Source organism: Furipterus horrens, unplaced genomic scaffold (assembly GCF_987537825.1).
Source record: "Furipterus horrens unplaced genomic scaffold, mFurHor1.1.pri manual_scaffold_5, whole genome shotgun sequence".
Classification (NCBI taxonomy): domain Eukaryota; kingdom Metazoa; phylum Chordata; class Mammalia; order Chiroptera; family Furipteridae; genus Furipterus; species Furipterus horrens.
In genome coordinates this window covers 46,515,985-46,536,483 of record NW_028327175.1, presented here as the reverse complement: position 1 = coordinate 46,536,483, position 20,499 = coordinate 46,515,985, and the positions used below count along the sequence as shown (strand labels likewise).

The 20,499-nt window shown below is 40.3% G+C and overlaps 1 pseudogene; it reads left to right on the top strand.

Annotated features, from left to right (window-relative positions):
• The first annotated feature begins 633 nt into the window (after positions 1 to 633).
• LOC150008522 (T-complex protein 1 subunit zeta pseudogene) lies at positions 634 to 19,108 on the top strand (annotated as a pseudogene).
• Positions 19,109 to 20,499: the final 1,391 nt, after the last annotated feature.

Genomic DNA, 20,499 nt, shown 5'->3' with positions numbered 1-20,499 from the left:
TTTAAATCTACTATTTGTGCATCTGGATCTTGTTAGATGTTTATAGTTTGAAGGGAGCCAAATGTCAATGGCACCTTCAGTCTATGGAAAGAGCCAGTGGAGCAAGCAGGCCCTCTGCCTCTGTGAGGCAAGAGCAGGCACCAGAGGGCCAGGCCCCCGCTGATCACTGGCTGGGGGCAATGGGTTGGGCTTATGTTTTCTCATGGGAATATGTTCACAGAGGCATGCATATGGAGTTCTGTGATGGGAGGACTAGCACAGTCTCTCTGGAGTAGCACAGCCCCATAAGACTTTCTGTGATGGCGGAATGGTACCCGTGCTGTCTGTCATGTAGTCATTCACCACATGTGGCTGCTAAGCATTCAAAAGGTGGCTAGTGCAATGGGGAATTGAAATTTTTTTGGAGGAGTGAATTTTTATTTGATTTAATTTTAATTAGGTAAGTATTTTAATAGGCCTATGTGGCTAATAGTTAGCTCTAAAGCTAAGCCAGGTGTGAAGAAATACCGAGAATCAGTTCCCTTTTTGCACCCATGATTACCCAGAGTGATTATTTTATATTCTATCCATCCACCCATGTACTCACCCACCCACCCCTGAAGTGTATGTTAAGCATATCTATAGCAAGGCACTATGACAACTGCAGAAGATACACAGGCATATGCTATTCCTAGCCCTCCTCCCATTTCAAAATGTCATCTTAAACTGAATTTCTCCATAGACCCAGCACGAAGACATCAAGAGAAGACATGGGATGTAGATTCAGACAGACCTGGGTTTCAATTCCACCTCAGGTATTTCACATTCTTGAGCATGTTACTTAATCTTTTTGAGCTTCCAATGGTTTATCTGTAAACTAAGGTGAAAATCCTCCTGTGATTGGTTTATTTTGTGTGTCACCTTGGCTGGGCCATGATACCCAGATATTTGGTCAAACATTATCCTGGGTGTTTCTGTGAGAGTGTTTTTGGGTGAGCTTTACATTTAAATTGGTGGACTTTGAGTAAAGGAGACTGCCTTCCTTAATTTGGTGGGCCCCATTCAGTCAACTAAAGTCCTAAATCAAAAGGCGACCATTCCCTGAGCCAGTGGGACTTCTCCAGCAGACTGCCCCCAGACTTCACCCGCAGCAGCAGCTCCGCCTGGTTTTCTAGCCCGCTGCTGCCTCTGGACCAGAGCTGCAAGTCTGTCCTGAGTCTCCAGGCATTTGAGACTCACCAAGCCTCTGAACTGTGAGTCAGTTCCTTAAAACAATTATCTTTATATATATAAAATGTTTGTATACTCCCCTCAATTCATATATAGAAGCCTAACCCCCAGTGATGGCATTTGGAGATGAGGCCTTTAGAAGGTACTTAAGGCTAGATTAGGTCATGGGGCAGGGCCCTCATGATGATATTTTGAGCCTTCTAAGAAGAGATAGAGAGATTGCTCTCTCTCTACCATGTGAAGACACTGTTAGGAGGGGATCCAGGAAGAGAGCTCTCACCAGAACCTGACCATGCGGACACCCATCTTCCACTGCCAGAACTGAGAGACATACATTTCTGCTATTTAAGCCACCCGGTCTGTGGTGTTTTGCTGTGTCGGCCTGAGCAGACTAATACAACATCCTATTGGTGCGGTTTCTCTGAGGACCCAAACTAACTCACCACCTCGTAAGGTTGCTGAGGAACTTGAATGAGACATATGCAAGGCGCCCATCACAGTGCCTAGCACATGGTGGGCACTTGTTTCCGAATGCTGCTCTCAGTTCCTGGCTGACCCATCTCCTTCCTGCTTCATTCTGCTTGAGTAACTGTTTATTCTCTGAGATTCAAATACTAGCCATGTTGTGAGGCCAGCTCACATCTTACTTCCATGGCGTAGCTTTTCCAGATGACTCCAATGGATAACAACTTCTCCATTTCCAAACTCTAGTATACTTGAAATCTATGCCTTTAATATTTAATACTTTTAAACATTCTTTCCTGTTTAAAATTCTTAAAAATAACCACTATTTAGTAACTACTTACTATGGACTATGTACTGTAACAAGTATCTGCTATATATTATCTTGTTTAATTCTCCAAATAACCTTACATTGTTGACATTAGAATAGTCATTATACACTTCACAGATGAGGAAATTAAAGTCCAGAGAAATTAAACATGTGTGTAATTGTGCTCTAACAGAGAGGATGTAGAGTAGTTCCCCTTTATCCATAGGGGATACATTCCAAGACCCACTGGTGCCTGAAAGTGTGGATAGTACCAAACCCACATATACTATGTTTTGTCTCCTACATGCATACTTGTGATAAAGTTTAATTTATAAATTGAGCACAGTAAGAGATTAACAACAATAACTAACAATAAAATAGAACAATTAGAACAATATACTTTAATAAAAGTTATGTAAATGTTGTTTCTCTTTCCAAACTAGCGCACATTTTTTTTCTTCACAATTTCAGGCGTAGAAGATTACTTCTTACCATAGATTTTAGCAATCTCAGCATGAAATATGTTTTCTTTTCCTTATTAAGTTGAGAACTGTAACCTTTTCACTTAAAAAAAGCACTTCATGGCTTCTCATTGGCAGATCTGAATTGCCAGAAACACTACTCTTGTGCTTTGGGGCATTATTAAGTAAAATAAGGGTTATTTGAAGACAAGGACTTTGAATCTGTGACCATGAATCTGATAACCAGGATGACTACTAAGTGGCTAATGGGCAGGGATCATGTACCTCATGGAGATGCTGGACAGGGGGATGGTTCATGTCCTGGGCAGGATGGAGTGGGATAGCTTGAGATTTCCTCACACTGCTCAGAATGGCATACAATGTAAAGCTCATGAATTGTTGTTTTTTTTCCTGGAATTTTACATTTAATATTTTTGGACTATGGGTAGCTAAAACCATGGGAAGGAAAACCATGGATAAGGGGGGACTACTTTATCGTATATCTGTTTTTTTTTGGCTGTGTCTGTGGCCCCTACTTGCATATAACCTCCATGACGTCAGGGCTTTTGTTCATTGCCATATCCTCAGCACCTTGGATGCTGCCAGGAACATGGAGAGCACTCCATAAAGATGTTGAAGAAAACTTTCCTTATGCTTAAGCGTCTCCTAGAAGTTCCCTGAAAACACAGAAAACAGCAGCCTTGTTAATCTTACAAAAAGATCATGTCTGAAGGCATCTGTTCATGGTCTGAGTGTGCTGTGCAACTGAGGAGTATGGCCTATTTTCAATTGGGTCGCTTAAAAGATGCAGCTGGCCTCTTCTGCCAAGGATCTCCCTGTTCTCGATGTCACCCACCCCTCCACCACCCTCTTTATCTCACTGCCTGTAGGGCCCTGCCCATCCTTGTTCAACTTACCTCTTCTGTTGTTCCCCACCAGCTCTCCCTCTATGCCCCCTTGGCTCTTTATCCAGACTCTTCTTAAGCCATTTATAAGTTTGAGTGGCACAACTCTGTGCCCCATCTGTGTCTGTCTGTCCCTTCCCCATCAACTTCTGGCAAAACAAATTATACACTCATGGAATCTAATAATAAAGAATTTGGATTTGTGCTGTAGGCCTTCTTTTGTATCACTTTTTTCTAGAAATTAATTTTAAGTATTTTGCAATTGTATCAGTCCATGAAGGATTTTTTCCCTATTTTAAGAATTAAGGCAACATCTATATATGATAAGTCACCCCGCTTAGTGTGAGTTTTGGAAATTATAGTCGATTTTGTAGCAACACCACAGTGAAGTTATAGAGTTCTATCACCCCTAAAATTTCCTACCACCCCTTTGCAGTCAACCTCTTCTGCACACCCCACTCCTAGCCCCTGGCAACCATGAATTTGTTTTTTTCTTTCTATAGTTTACTTTTGCAAAAATGTCTTATAAATGGAGTTGTCAATTGTGTAGCCTTTAAAAATTATTTTATTTTTTAAAATTTATATTTATTTAAAAAATTGAGATATAATTGACCTAACATTATATTATTTTCAGGTGTAAAATATAATGATTCAATATTTGTATACATTTTGTAGCCTTTTGATTCTGGCTTCCTGTACTTGGCATAATATAGTTGAGATTCATTCATACTGTTGTGCGTATTATCAATTTGTTTCTTTTTATTGCTATGTAGTATTCCATGGATATCCCACAGTTTATCAGTTGTCCAGTTAAGATACATTTAGGTTGTTTCTAGTTTTTGACAATCTTGAATAGAGCTGCAAATAAATATTTGTGCCTAGGTTTTTGTGTGAACACAGGTTTTTATTCTACTTGAGTAAGTACCTAGGAGGGGATTGCTGGGCCATATGAAAAGTCTATCTTTAAATTTATAAGAAACTGCAAAACTGTTTTTCAAGGTGTCTGTACCATCTTATATTCTAATTAGCAATGTATCAGAGTTCCTGTGGCTCCATATCCTTGCAAGTGTTAGGTTTTGTCAATTTTTAAAATTCCAGCCTTTGTAATAGGATCTCATTATGGTTTTAATTTGTATTTGGCTAATGATGTTAAGCACCTTTTTATGTGGTTATTTTCCATGTTTACATCTTTGATAAAATGTCTTTTCAAATGTTTTGCCAAATATTAAAAATTAGGTCATTTTTGTATTAGTAAGTTGTGAGAGTTCTTTATGCATTCTGGATACAAGTCCTTTATCAGATATGTGCTTTGCAAACATTTTCTCTCAGCCTATCTTGCCTTTTCATTCTCTTGACAGAGTCTTTTGAAGAGCAGAAGCTCTTAATTTTAATGTATTCCCATTTACTGTTTTTTTAATGCATTGTGCTTTTGGTGTCTTAATTAATCTTCCATAAATTTAGTTTCAGATTTTGCATTTAAGTCTGTAATTCTTGTTGAGTTAATTTTTGTAAAGGGTTGGAAGTGCAGGTGTTCCTCTCTTTCTCTGTTTGCATATGGGTATCCACATGAGCACTGCTGTTGAAAAGATTCTGTGAAAGATTTTAGATTAGCAAATAAACAAACAGAGTGGTCCCTCAGCAAGGATAGTTGGAGGAGCACTGACCTACACACCAGTTTCATTTAGCTGTTGCCCTGAAATCTGTTCTCAGATCATTGTTAAAATGTCCAAAGGCCCTTTGCATGAGCCATAGCTGCTCACCTTGCACTAAAATTACTTCCAGGCCGGATTAAGAAGGCAGCATGAGCTCATACCTGATTAATCAAAGAATAGCTTTTTAGCTCTCTGTGTTTGGTAAATAAAAGGCATTCATAGAAATTTAATACAAAGCTTGCTTTCTTCTTCTTTTTAAAAACCTTTGAACAATTGAGCTTGCCATTTTTCTTCCCAATGTGTTCCAAATCTCTCTGACTGCTGGAGAAATTGGATAAAGGTTTCCTTCTATCTTAATTTTATCTCATATTGCTCATTCCAAATAGTTGAAAACAGCTGGATTTTTCATTAACCTGTGGGAAAATTGGAAATTGCCAAAGGCTGGTAAGTGACTCAAATGTATGTGTAAAATGTTATATTAACCCTGACCAGTGTGGCTCAGTTGGTTGGAGCATTGTTCTGTAAACCAAAAGGTTCTTGGTTCGATTCCTGGTCCCAGTCAGGGTGTGTGTGAGAGGCAACTGACTGATGTTTCTCTTGCTCTCTCTCCCTCTCTTCCCTCCTCTCTAAAAGCAATAAGCATGTCCTTGGGTGAGGATTAAAGTTTTAAAAAGCTACATCAAAATTCAGAAGAGAGAGCATTATAGCTTTGGTGGCATTGGTTAGCAGTCTCCTGTGGAGGGAGGTTTGGCAGCAGGAGGTATCTTATCAGAATGGTCATGCTATTGCCCCTGGAAGAGAAACTGAGGACTGAGTTCTCATGTTGGCACTTGAATAATTAGGCCAACCTTCATGTTGGCATGAGAATAACCAAGCCATGCTGACATCGTAACCCAGTACTGGTGGGAAGGATTCAACATTGCTGGAAAGTACATTTCATCACAGGGAGAATAAACAGTTATTCTTGGCACTAAGTTTGTTCTGAAATGGATGCTAACTAAAAAGAGATATATAAGCCCGTTTCTTCACACCCTCTCTCATCTGCAATGTTTCAGGCTGTATGAATTTATCAGCTCATGTTTTAGTAACAATAATTAGATATGTTAATTTGAGAGTTTAGGTGACCTGTTGAGTTGTCTGGAAAATCAGGAATTCTGTTATTTAATCCAGGAATATTTCCTAAAATGATGAGAGGTTACATCATCTATTTTAAATGTAGGTGAACTTTCTCCTGATCAACACAGAAAGGATAATAGTATAATGCTGAGAAGTCAGAAACCGCTGGTTAATTGAAAGGTCCCCTGCTTTCACAGCGGTATTCAAACAAACTAAAACCAAGGTCCCATACATTCCTGTTCCTATCTTAGACAGGATTTTTCTTTTCCTTTCCTTTCTGGAATTAAACCTACTCAAACTCACCTTAATAAAGAGGGAAATTTGTTAGAAAAATATGGAATATGTGATAAAACCCAAGGTTGGGTATTTTCACCAGCATCTGGAGGTATCAGTGGAGCTGGGTGACTGCTTTGTCTAACGGGGGCCATATTCTTGCTGGCCTCTGCCTCTCTCCACATGACTATTGCCCATCGTTCTCAGTAACATGTTCTCCTTTATCTTCTTCTGAACTAATATGGTTGCTCCAGCCTCAACTTTATATAACTTTTCAGTTCAAGTACCCAACAGAGATCAACTAGAGCTCTGAGAACTCCTGAATCCCCCTGTTATTACCGAGTCCTGTTTCCTGGCCTAGGTCTGTCTTGACTTGGGGGCTCACTCCTGATTTAATTGACATGGCCTAGGGCCAGAGTCCTGTCCTGGGGCCTGCTATCCATCAGAGGTGTGTGTGTGTGTGCACGCGTGCGTGTGTGTGGTCATATTGTCTAAAAATTGACATGACAGGGCAGGCAAATTGACCAACAGGCCAAATGGCTATACTTCCCTGTAAATGTTACCATTACAAATATAAAGTAGAGGAAGTTATAAATGATATGGACATTGAACACTGTTCAGAAAGAAACATAGATTCCAATGTCGCCTTGCTTTCTATGCTTGGAGCCAAAACAGACTGAGGGGATCAGGAAGGAGCTGGATGACTGCATCAGGTGACCCTAGAAAGAATGGATCTCATAGTCTGTCTCTAACCATGTTGACTTTGCAGTGACTTACAAAGCTGAATTAATCAAATAACCTTCTAAACCAGTGTAGTGGGGTCATCATCTTCCTGGCGATCAGGACCTGAACTGATTAGGTGAAATTATTATTATCCAAGTGCAGGTGACTGAACAGCAGCCACAGTGTTGCCTTCAACATAGCATGGACCTTCTATGAACTCAACAGGAGAGGTTCCTTGTAGAGAAAGAGGACAGGGACAGACAAAAAAAAGATGTTTTATACTTAGAATCCATCGAAGTGGATTTGCCTTTCTCAATAAATAGGAGTTGAAATAGCCTCATCACATTTTCTCATTCCACAACATTAGCCTCTCCATTTGTACATTTTCCCTGTTTGGAATCTACCTCTCCCTTCCCTTAACAGGTGCCCCATTTGTCTGATGTCTGCTCATGTAGGCAGGTGTGCCACCCAGCAGTACAGTTGAATGTCCCACATTTCTCTAGAGACAGAATGGGGTAAAGACTCAGCCCATCCTGAAGGCTGGGCCCATCAAATGAGCCACAGAGGTTTAATGGTGGTAGGAATGAATGTGATGGGCAGCAGGTGAAGTCAAAGTTCAAGGGGGATGATATGTATGTAGGAAGCAGCAAGTGCTGGGAGTTGGGGGGAAATAAGTAGAAACGGAGAGTGGGTGAGACTCAGGAGATCTGGAAGAGAGCGGTTAGGCAGGACTGACATTCACTGCTGAGGGAAGGAGGAGAGGTGAGCTGGGGAATGGGACAGTCTGTGGATGGATTGCCTAACACAGAATCCATCCTTTTATCCTAACTTGTTTCCCCACCATGAGCTAGTAATTTATTAAGGGAGCGTTCCCAGGAGAAACTGGTATCGGAGTGGGAAAAGGCAGACAGGAATAGTGTGATTTCTGGAAAGGTCCCTCAGACAGCAGCTCTAGTCTGATCCAGCGAGGAGCTCTGGAGGTAAGTTGTCCTGTCCTCAGAGTGTGTCTGGACTCAAGACAAGAAAGTTGGGCTTCGACACTCCTAAGCCCCTCTGTCACTGGCTGAGCCCTCTGGATTCTTGCTGGTTTTTAAATTACTCCTAGATTTGGAGAGATCTTTCAGCCTGCTTATGAAAACACCGCCTTGTACAAGTAAGTGCTTAGGCCTTTAAAAAAATGTTGACACACATTACATGGTTATTTCCTGGGATACACCAATCCATTCATTCACCAAACTTTCACTGAATGCCTGCTATGCATGAGAATTTTACCAGGCTCTGGGAATGCAAAAGCTACTCAGCATAGTTTTGTTTTCCAAGTAGTTGAGGACACACTTCTTATAATAATAGATCTATAAGAGGACATTGCCCAACTTATTAGGACAGTATAGTGCCCATTGATCAAATTTTCACACAGAATCATCAGAGAACTGAATTATCTCTTTCTTGGGCTCTTTTTACAACCTACTGTATCTTTTTAGCTATTGTAATACTTAAATTAACCTCAAACTAGATGGATAAGTTCTCCAGGAAAACAAGCTTTGGGGGAAAAAGAAGACATTAACTCTGTATTTATTCAGTGTACCAATCTTCATAAAGAAATGTTCTTTTTTCAACTTTTTAAGAATGACATTTTTCTGCTGGATGCTTCTTTTTTTAGAATTTTATTTTTATTTCTTTATTTTTAATTTCTTTTTTTATTGTTATTCTATTGCAGTTGTCCCCCATTTTTCCTCTGTTGCTCTCCACTGCTTTGCCCACCCCTGCCCCTTCTCCCACGGTCAATCCCCACCCTGTTGTCCATGTCCATGGGTCATTTATACATGTTCCTTGACTAGATCCTTCCTCTTATTTCCCTCTTCTCCCCCCTCCCCCTCCCCTCTGGTCACTGTCAGTCTATTCCTTGTTTCCATACCTCTAGTTCCATTTTGCTCATTTGTTTGTTTTGTGCATTAAGTTCCTGTATTAGGTGAGATCATATGGTATTTGTCTTTTGCTGCCTGGCTTATTTCACTAAGCATAACACTCTCCAGTTTCATCTATGCTGTCACAGAAGGTAAGAGTTTCTTCTTTTTGCTACGTAGTATTCCATTTTGTAGATGTACCACCATTTTTTTTTTCCAGATTTAATGTGTTTTATTGATTAAAATATTACATTTGTGCCACTTTCCCTTCCCTCTGCTCCCCTCCACCCGGTGGCCCCCTCCCTCCAGTTGTCCCCCCCTTTTAGATTATGTCCATTAGTTGTGCTTACAGTTCCTCCCAACCTCTCTCCGTCTATTCCATTCCCTCCTACCATGATCCCCAATTCCTATATCATCTCCCTCCCTCTCCCCACTCCCCCTCCCTGTTGGCCTCCCCCCACTATGTTTCCCTTACCCACAGTTCCTTTTCCACTCTCGTTGCCTGTTTCGTTTGCCTTTGTTTCATCTCCCTAGCTTCTGTTTTTTAAACCAGTCCCTTTAACTTCTCATATAACAGTGGTTTGGATCTAATGAACTCTTTCAGTTTTATTTTGTCCTGGAAACACTTTCTCTGTCCTTCTATTCTGAATGACAATTTCGCTGGATAGAGTATTCGTGGTTGTAGGTTTTGGATTTTCATTACTTTGAATATTTCTTGCCAGTCCCTTCTTGTCTGTAGGGTTTCCCTTGAGAAGTCAGCTGATAGTCTAATTGGGACCCCTTTGTACGTAATTCTTTTCTTCTCTCTTGCTGCTTTTAAGATTCTCTCTTTATCTTTAATTTTTGACATTTTGATTATAATGTGTCTTGGAGTGGTTCTCCCTGGGTCCAGTCTCTTGGGAACTCTCCTTGCTTCCTGGACCTGCAAGTCTATTCCCTTCCCCAAGTCTGGGAAGTTCTCCTTTATTATATTTTCACTCAATTTTTCAAGTTCTAGTTCATCTTCCTCATTCTCTGGCAAACCAATGATTCTTATGTTGGGCCTTTTATAGCTGTCCCAGAGGTTTCTGATCCTCTCATTGTTGCTTGCCATTTCCTCTCGCTGCATTGGTTGACTGCTTGTTCCTTCTCCATATTCCAGTTTGTTGAAATGGACTCTGGATTCCTCACCATCTGTCTCGTATGTGGTTTTGTTCCTTTCGTTATGAAAGTTTTTCGCTTCTTTCATATCTTTTTCCTGCTCTTTTGTGAATTCTGTAAGCCACCTGATAACAATGGCCCGGAACTGAGCCTCTGACAGGTTTCTTATCTGTTCATCTGTCAGGTTCTCTATCTGCTGTCTGGTGAGTTGTGCCACCGGGATCTCTATATTTGTCTGCCACATTTTGACAGATGCGTTTTGTTTTCCTGGGCCGGCTGTCGGGGGCAGGGGGCAGTGCCTGCATACGCGTCACAAATCAGCGACCGCCGGCGCCTGCCTGTCCGCGACCTATTTCGCAGCCCTGTGGTGCTTTCTGTGGGGGCGGGGGTCCAAGATGGATTCACACAGTTATTCAGCTAGGAGACCGGGATCCGTCCTCCCGCCCCCCTGGGCCTCACTGTTCAAGGCGATGCTGCGGCTGCTCCCCAGCGCCGGAGTCGGGCACACCAGGGGCTTGATTGGAGTCGCGCACGCCAGGGGCTTGATTGCCTCCAGGATTTTTCGCCGCCCCGCCCCGCCGCTCCGCAAACAGCTTTGCCTTCTTTAACTCTTACCTGCCCAAATGGCACCGCTGGTTTATAACTTCATATGTTGGGCTTCCGTGTAGCTTTATTTTCTGGAATTTCTAGTTATCCTTTGTTTTGAAGTAGTTGTATTCCACTATAGTTGTAGAGGGAGACCTAGCGTGTCCGTCTAAGCCTCCATCTTGGCCGGAAGTCCTGTACCACCATTTTTTGATCCACTCATCCACGGATGGGCACTTAGGCTGTTTCTAGCACTTGGTTATTTTAAATATCACTGCTATGAACATAGGGGTGCATAGTTTCTTTTGAACTGGTGTTTTAGGATTCTTTGGGTATAATCCCAGCAGCAGAATCATTGGATCAAAAGGCAGTTCTGTTTTTAGTTTTTTGAGGAAATTCCATAATGTTTTCCACAGTGACTGCACCAGTCTGCATTCCCACCAACAGTGCACTAGGGTTCCCTCTTATCCACATCTTTGCCAGCACTTGTTGTTTGTTGATTTGTTAATGATGGTCATTCTGACCAGTGTGAGGTGGTATCTCATTATAGTTTTAATTTGCATCTTTCTGATGGCTAGTGACGTTGAGCATCTTTTTATATGCCTATGGCCCTCTGTATGTCCTCCTTGGAGAAGTGTCTGTTCAGGTCCTTTACCCATTTTTAATTGGATTGTCTGTCTTCCTGGTGTTGAGTCATATAAGTTCTTTATATATTTTGGAGATCAAACCCTTGTCCGAGGTATCATTGGCAAATGTGTTTTCCCACATGGTTGGTTCCCTTTACATCTTTTTTTTTTTTCCCTTTACATCTTGATAATGTTTTCTTTAGCTGAGCAGAAACTTTTTGATTTAATGTAGTCCCATTTGTTTATTCTTTCCTCTATTTCCTTTGCCTTAGGAGATATATTGGTGAAAATATTGTTGCGTGGGATATCTGACATTTTTCTGCCTATGTTTTTCTCTAGGACTTTTATAGTGTTATGACTTACATTTAAGTCTTTGATCCATCTTGAGTTTATTCTTATGTATGGTGTAAGTTGGTGTTCTAGTTTCATTTTTTTGCATGACCCTGTCCAGTTCTCCCAACACTATTTGTTGAAGAGACTATTTTTACTCCATTGTATGCTCCTTCCCCTTTTGTCAAATATTAATTGGCCATAGAGACCTGGGTTTATTCCTGGGCTCTCTATTGTGTTCCATTGATCTATATGTCTTTTCTTATGCCAGTAATATAGTTTGATATGAGGTATTGTGATTCCTTCTACTTTGTTCTTCTTTCTCAAGATTGCTGAGGCAATTTGAGTTCTTTTTTTTAAAAAAAAATATATTATTTGATTTATCTGTTTTTAGAGAGAGGGGAAAGGAGAAAGAGAGGGAGAGAAACATCACTGTGTGGTTGCCTCTCACGTGGCCCCAACTGGGGACTTGGCATGCAACCTAGTCATGTGCCCTGACTGGGAATTAAACCAGTGACACTTGGCTTGCAGACCGATGCTCAATCCACTGAGCCACAGCAGCCAGGGCTGAGTTCTATTTTTGTTGTTTTTCCATATAAATTTTTGAAGCTTTTGTTGTAGATCTGTGAAATATGTCATTGATATTTTAGTAGGGATTGCGTTGACTCTATAAATTGCTTTGGGTAGTATGGACATTTAATTGAAGTTATTTCTTCTAATCCATAAACACGGTATATGCTTCCATTTATTTGTATCTTCCTTAATTTCTTTCTTCAGTGTTCTGTCATTTTCCAAGTACAGGTCTTCTACTTCCTTGGTTAAGTTTATTCTGAGGTAGTTTATTTTTCTTGTTGCTATAGTAAATGGAATTTTTTTCTAGTTTCTTTCTCTCATATTTCATTGTTGGTGTACAAAAATGCCTTCGATTTCTGAATATTGATTTTTTATCCTACTGTACTGCCAAATTCACTTATTAGGTCAAGTAGTTTTTGGTGGAGCATATAGGGTTTTTTATGCTGGACACTTCTTAATTGTCCTGGTGTCTCATTTAAACAGACATATGGGTAGACAGATAGATACTTAATGAGCACTTATTATATATCAGGTACTACACTAGATGTTAGGAATATATTTAACCCCTCAGAAGACTACCTAGAGAGTTTTTATTAAAATTAGATTTGGAAAAATCTTATGAAAACTTTTCAGGCTAATTACAAGAAATGAAGTGTGTGTGCGTGTGTGTGTGTGTGTGTGAAAAACCCATCAATAAAGCTCCTTTTGGTGCATGGGGAGTGCCTCACCTGCACAGGGCTGTGGGACCATGAGAAAATTGTGCTAGCAAGGGTCTGTATATTACTGGCACCAAGACACAGGGAATGCCAGCCTTCCTTCCAGCAGGACTTCAAGTCATCAATAAGCAGAGAAGATTCTTGGCACGCAGCTTAGCAAATGGTGACTGCTGTTAGGGCATTTTACTTCTCTCTGCTTCTGGGCCCTACAGGAATGTTTTGGGTAATTGTGTATGAGGTACTAGGGTGGTGAAGAGAGATGACTGCTGAAAATAGTGGCAGATTCTTTCCATACCCAATGTCAAAAAAGAAAGAAAGAAAGAAAGAAAGCAGAAACTTTAGACAAGAGACAGAAAGTGGTCACTAAAATCTAGCCTGCACCTCCTCCACTCATGGTGTTTTCAGGGGAAAGAAAAATGATGAAAAACTGGTGTTAAGTAATTTTAATTTTTGTAATTGTAATCAGCACTTGAATCTTTAAAAAAAATTTTAATAGTTACGGAAGTACCCAGAAGAGCCATAAATAAAATACTGACCAATCGGCACAGCATTTCAAACTAAGACTGAGGGAATTGGATAGGGTTGAGAAGGGGACACTTGAAACTATTATCTTGGACTTGGTGCCCTTACATCAAATAGAGATGAGTATAGCAAGGGAATAAACAATTGGATTAGTCACACAGCCTAAATAAGTCTTCGCCTCTGTCTATGAGACATGGGAACCTCCATATATTGTGGGTGAAATCAATCAGAGTCTGGTGGCATTGTCAGCTGGAGTCAGCTCTGTGTCCACACTTAGACTGTATGTCTAGAATCCGTGTCTTAATGTAAATTGGCTTATAGTTATGTCTTCCCTGGGGCATCAGTTCCCACTGTCCAGATGGCAGGGGGACTCTGGTGGAAATAAACATATGGCAGGTTAGATCTGTTGTGCACAGAAGAATAGGTATACCGTTATAAGAGCCAATCGAACAAAAAAGTTGATGCCACAAACAGTGGATGTCTCTGACAACAGATTGGCAAGGAAGTAAAACTTTTGAGTAAGGGCTGTTGAGAAGTAGGGAAGAAGAAACCTAGCATTGGCATGCTGTGCACTGGTAGAAGGTGGAGGGAAAGAGAGATTTAAGAAGAGGTAGAGAAAAATTAAAGTCTGGATACAAATTGTGCTTTGAACTTCTTGGTGAAGGAATCGTGAACAAAAGGGCAGCAGGATAGTTGTTTGTCCTGTGAATTTGGTCAACTTCCACATTCTTTGGTGGGTGATTACCTTAGTTTGGGTTTCCCCAGGAGAAGATGCTAAGGCCACGATTAAAGTGCGTGATGTTAATTGAGGAAATACCGGTAAGGGATGGGGAGATGAGACAGGAATGTGAGAAGGCCACCAATAAAGGGTGTGTTATCAAGTCAGCTACCACTGTGGGTGACTGGAATTTAGTCTCTCTGGGGAAGCTCTGGCATCATGTTGCAGAAACACTTTCTCAAAGTCATCCTGCATGAGGGGCAAGGGAGTTGGGTTATTTATGCACCCACTTGTTTCAGTCATGGGTGAGGACTCCTCCTAGGACATTCATTTCACAATACTTTGCTTGTCTCCAAAGCAGCAAACTGGGTGTAGGCAATAAGAAAACACCTTTAGTCAGAGGAGGGCTAATGCAGCAGTTGGAAGCTGGACAGGTGCGCACTGAGTGATAAGGGTGAGGGGACGTAGGCGACTCACTGATACTGCTGCAACTCTGATTTTGCAGCTGAGAGAAGTTTACAATGGGGATAGGGTAGCGGAGGACAAACATACACACTTACATATTTACACATACATAAATATATAGATGTAACTTTTACTTGTTGAGTAAATTGTGCTTGTGAATGGTTGGAAACTGGCACAGGGAAGAAGTACAGGAAAAGATTACAGTTCTACTTCATATAAAAAATAGCACCAAAGATTGAATAAAAGCTTTCTTTCTTTCTCTTTTATTGCTGGTACTTTAACCCCTCTGGAAATAGGACAGAGTAAATGGAAGATATTTTTCCTATAGTTAAATATTATTTGAAGATAAGAATACTATTTGGCAACATGGAACTTTCTCTAAGCATACCTGAAACATGTGATACATTTTTGTGATAACAATATAGGTTACAAAAATTGTCAAATCATTCTCAGGAAATAGAGCTCATTGTGTCCAGGCAAGATTGCAGCATAGGTAAACATGGCTCGCCTTCTCCCACAACCAAAATTACAACTAAACCACTGAACAACCATCATTCAGAACTGCCTGAAATCTGGCTGAATGGAAGTCTTACAATTAGGGAATTAAAGAAGCCACATCGAGGCTGGAAGGAGGGGCAGAGACATGGAATAGGCTGGGCCCAGACCCACGCGTGGTGGATAAAAATTGGGAGGGATATCTTGACTCCAGAGGTGCCCCAGAAGAGTGAGTGATTCCAGCCCTAAATCAGGTTCCTCAGCTCAGGGTGCCAGTGCCAGAAATAGAAGGTTCTATAACTTCTGTCTGTAAAAACTAGTGGGGTTATGGCTGAGTGAGACAGAGGGCTTATAGAGTCTCAGGCAATCCCTCTTAAAGGGACCATGCACAGACTTACTTGGACTCACTCCCTCTGAGTTCCAGTGCTGGGACAGCACCTCAAAAGGCACAAGGGACATAGAGAGAGAAATTGTCTGGCAACAGAGAAAGGGCTGGAGAGATAGTTTTGTCGCAGACAGAAGTGTTGGCAGAGGCCATTTTTCCTTTTCTGTATGAGCCCTCCCCTACAGAACAGGCCAGTGGGCACCATATCTGAGTCCCCAGCAACCTGGCTATCACTGTTTTCCCCATCCTGGTGATACTCTGAGATCTCCACCTCACCAACTTGTGGGCCCACCCAAGCTGTTTCCAGTGGCTTTTTCATACAAATGACCTGTTTTGGCTCATGTCTCAGATTTTCCTAAAATCTCTCAAGCAAGCAGCATCTGGCCTCAGTGTGCCCTATACATCTTGCTAAGTAGCCCCAGGCCTGGCACTAGTGGCTACCAGCCTTGGTTCACAGCTTGGCCTCTCTGGGACACGTCTAAGCCCAGAAAAATTAGTAGCCATCAACAGATCACTTTGTAGATCATGCCAGGTGGCCCAGAACACAGGTAGTGATTGACCCTGGCCTGCACCTCCTGGGAGGCCCCAGAGCCAGCACAACCCATGGACAGCTTTGGACCACCTTGAAGCACCACCCAACCACCACCACAAGTGACAGACTAAAGGAGTGGACTCAGTGGGCACCAGACTCCCACTGAAGTAAGTCCTGCTCCATGGGGTGGGCCCTGCACAGCTTATCTGGTACAGCCAATCCTAGCAGCAAATTGGCTTGGGGATAAATCCCTCCCATGGACATGCCAACAGCAACCAAGGCTTAACTACAACAGGAAGGTGTACCAGCTCACAGGGCATGGGGGGCATAACTGAACTTCCCAGCTAGGGTGAACAAAGAGGCTGTGCCACTGAACACTATAAACACAAGGAGGTCAAAATTAGGAGATAAAGAAATATGTCCCAAATAAAAGAACAGAACAAAACTCCAGAGGAATAGAGAGATCAAGAAATTGAAAACCTATTTGAAAAAATAATGACACAAAACTTCCTTAACCTGATGAAGAAAAGAGACATATAAGTTCAGGAAGTGCAGAGTCCCAAACAAAATGAACCCTAAGAGGTCCACACCAAGACACATCATATTAAAATGCAAAAGATTAAAGACAAAGGAAGAATCTTAAAAGCAGCAAGAGAAAAGCAGTTAGTTACCTACAAGGGAGCTCCCATCAGAATGTCAGTTGATTTTATAAAATAAACTTTGCAGGCCAGAAGAGACTAGCAAGAAATATTTAATATTATGAAAAGCAAGGACCTACAACAAAGATTATTTATCCAGCAAAGATATAATTTAGAATAGAAGGACATATAAAGAGCTTCCCAGACAAGAAAAAGCTAAAGGAGTTCATCACCACCAAACCAGTATTACATGGAATGTAAAAGGGTCTTCTTTAAGAAGAAGCAAAAAAAGACTAAAAAATATGAACAATAAAATGGCAATAAATACATATATATCAACAATTGAATCCAAAAAATATAAATGAACAAGCAGCACAGAAACAAACTTGTAGATACAGAGAACATTTTAATGGCTGCCAGAATGGAGGGGCGTTGGGAAGATGGGTGAAAAAGGTGAAGGGATTTAGAAGTACAAATTGCTAATTATGGACTAGTCATGGGAATGTAAAGTACAGTATAGGGAACATAGTCAATAATATTCTAATAACTATGTATGATGTCAAATGGGTAGTAGATTTATGGGGATGATCCCTTAGTAAGTTATATAATGCCTAATCACTGCAGTTTACACCTGAAACTAATATAATATTGTATGTCAACTGTTTTTGAAAAAAAAATGATTTAAGAAATTTCAATTTATTATCTGATATAACACAAAGAATCAGATTGTCAAATTAGAATCACATGAAGCAGAGATCCTGCCCAATGTCAATCTTTACTAATAATTTCAAGAATAGGCAATCAAGAAGCAGGTCTGGGACTTGGAGGGTTTCTCCTGTTAGATGAGGTAACTTCACGTGATCTCATGGCTGACCTCTTCCGGGCCAGAGAGTTGCATATCTATTATTGGAAGAAAGTACCTGAGAACCATCCTCGACTATATGTTTTTTCTTCTTTGTCTTATCAGAATGGAAAATAGTTGAGTAAATTCCTAATGATTGAATTATCTTTGCTTTGTGATGGTATTTACCATTGTAGGTGTTTTGAATTTTTGAATTAAAAAAAATTCCTGGATTTTTTTCATATCAGGATGTCATGCCCCATGGTCTAAAACAAGACCCCTGATTAAGCTTATATCAGTTTCAGATTTATGTTTCATCTCCATGATCTCAATCAAGAGTAGAAGATGCATATATTCTCACATGCAATGTGTCATTAGAATATGAAAAAACAGAAGTGAATTCTGGCTTTTTTTTACAAGAGTGCAGAGGAGAGAGAGAAACTAGTAAAAGCTGAGAGAAAATTCATTGAAGACAGTTAAAAAAATAATAGAACTAAAAAAGAAAGTCTGTGGTGACTCAAATAAGGAATTTGTTGTTATTAATCAAAAGGGAATTGACCCATTTTCCTTAGATGCTCTTGCAAAAGAAGGTATAGTAGCTCTGCGCAGAGCTAAAAAGAGAAATATGGAAAGGCTGACTCTTGCTTGTGGTGGCATAGCTCTAAATTCTTTTGATGACCTAAATCCTGATTGTTTGGGACATGCAGGACTTCTCTATGAGTATACATTGGGAGAAGAGAAATTCACCTTTATTGAGAAATGTAACAATCCTCACTCTGTCACATTATTGATCAAAGGACCAAATAAGCACACACTCACTCAAATCAAAGATGCAATAAGAGATGGCTTGAAGGTTGTTAAAAATGCTATTGATGATGGTTGTGTAGTTCCAGGTGCTGGTGCAGCAGAAGTGGCAATGGCAGAAGCCCTGATTAAATACAAGCCCAGTGTCAAGGGCAGGGCCCCACTTGGAGTTCAAGCATTTGCTGATGCATTGCTCATTATTCCTAAGGTTCTTGCTCAGAATTCTGGTTTTGATCTTCAGGAAACACTCGTTAAAGTTCAAGCAGAACATTCAGCATCAGGTCAACTTGTGGGTGTGGACTTGAAGACAGGTGAGCCAATGGTAGCAGCAGAAGTAGGCATATGGGATAACTATTGTGTAAAGAAACAACTTCTTCACTCCTGCACTGTGATTGCCAGCAACATTCTCCTGGTTGATGAGATGATGCGAGCTGGAATGTCTTCTCTGAAAAGTTGAATTGAAGCTTCCCTTGTATTACCTGAACCATGAATACTCTACAGTGATCCTAAGAATACAGCTATGGGATTTTTGTCCTAGCTTCAAATGATTTTCAAAGGAATTTTCTTTTCCCTGATGAAAGAAAGGAGAGAACGCTGGCACCACCTATTCAAATTCCAAAGTCTGAAATTATAATTACAGTATTTTTTAAATTGCACCCAGTGTATACACATAAAGTAGGTCATTTTCACCCAATATACAAGATATTTTATTTTAGCTTCTGTGATATAAAAGTACATGTTAGAAAAGTGTATGTTACAACCTTATTAAATATTCCTTGAAAATAAAAAAAAATTCCTGGATTTATAGTAAAAAACCAAAAAACAAAACAACCTCATTGTGTCATGCCTATCACAGTTTTATTAGGTATCTTGCTATACTGAATTATAAAGAAATGTATTTTTTTATTGGATTTACTTTACAAATCCTTTGTTATAAAGGGGAGTCTAATGGATGCAGCACCGTGGTGTTGACAGAGCTCCTTTCCTTGGAAGAAAAAAAAATGAACATAAAACAGCATATGTTCACATTTCCAGGAAGGAGAAAGTGAGGTGGAGAAGGCTATATGAGGCAGAGTATCTGTAACTTTTTTTGTAAGGACTATAGTTATATCTATTCCATTAGGAGGCACATTTGATTACATGCCTCAAGGGAAATAAGATGGTGAGGTGTTATAATGTAAGACCTTGACCAGTGAGTGGCTAATGGGACTTTCTTTGTCATATGGAGGATTAGCTGTACCATGATATGCCAAAGATGTATCTACTCAATGTTTAAATCCTAATGCAAATAAAAGGAAAATGCATGACAGAGAACAATCTTAAAAAAAGGGGGCTATATAAATTGTGGTTGGTATAATTAAGAACCAAAGTCTTTCCTGAGTGATCAAGACTTATGTGAAGACCAAAGCTGGTGGATAAGTCGTGCCCACAGAGATGAGTGCCTAGCTCTGGAATGGGTTTTTCTTGGGCTGGTTCTATGCATTCCAAAACAAAGACTATGATATTATCTTGTAAATTAACAATATATAAAAAATACAGTCGTGGAGTTGAGAATGGAATGTTTTGAGTGGGAAAGATCTTTAATTTTCTGCAGGTGGGATCCTAAAGAGGCATTGTTGCAATGTGGCTAAGAGCATGGGTTCTGAAGTCCCACCACTTGGGCTCAGTGTTTAGTTCTGGTATTTATTTGTTGTGTGACTTTGGGCAGGTCACTAACTTCTCTCTTCTGCCTTTCTTTTCTCTGTAAAATGGGGATATTCATGGCACCTATTTTATAGAGCTATTTGTAAAATATTTACAATAATGTCTGGCACATAACAAATCCTGTCAGTGTTTTTAAAATAAATATATAAACCTTAATGGAAGTCCTTACATTGTGTTCCTTCTGTATCTCAGAGAGTTTTTCAAACATTTAAATTCAGCAAATATTTATTGAGCACTCACTTAGACTGGGTATGTGGCAGGTACCGGGTAAGAATGTATTTCCATGGTCTCTGCTCTTCCAGGTATTCATGAGCTAAGACTCCTTAAAAAATAATTAAATTTTAAAAGTTCTTTGAAACAATGATAAACTTACAAAAATTTGCAAGTGCAATATAACTTTCCCCCCTGAC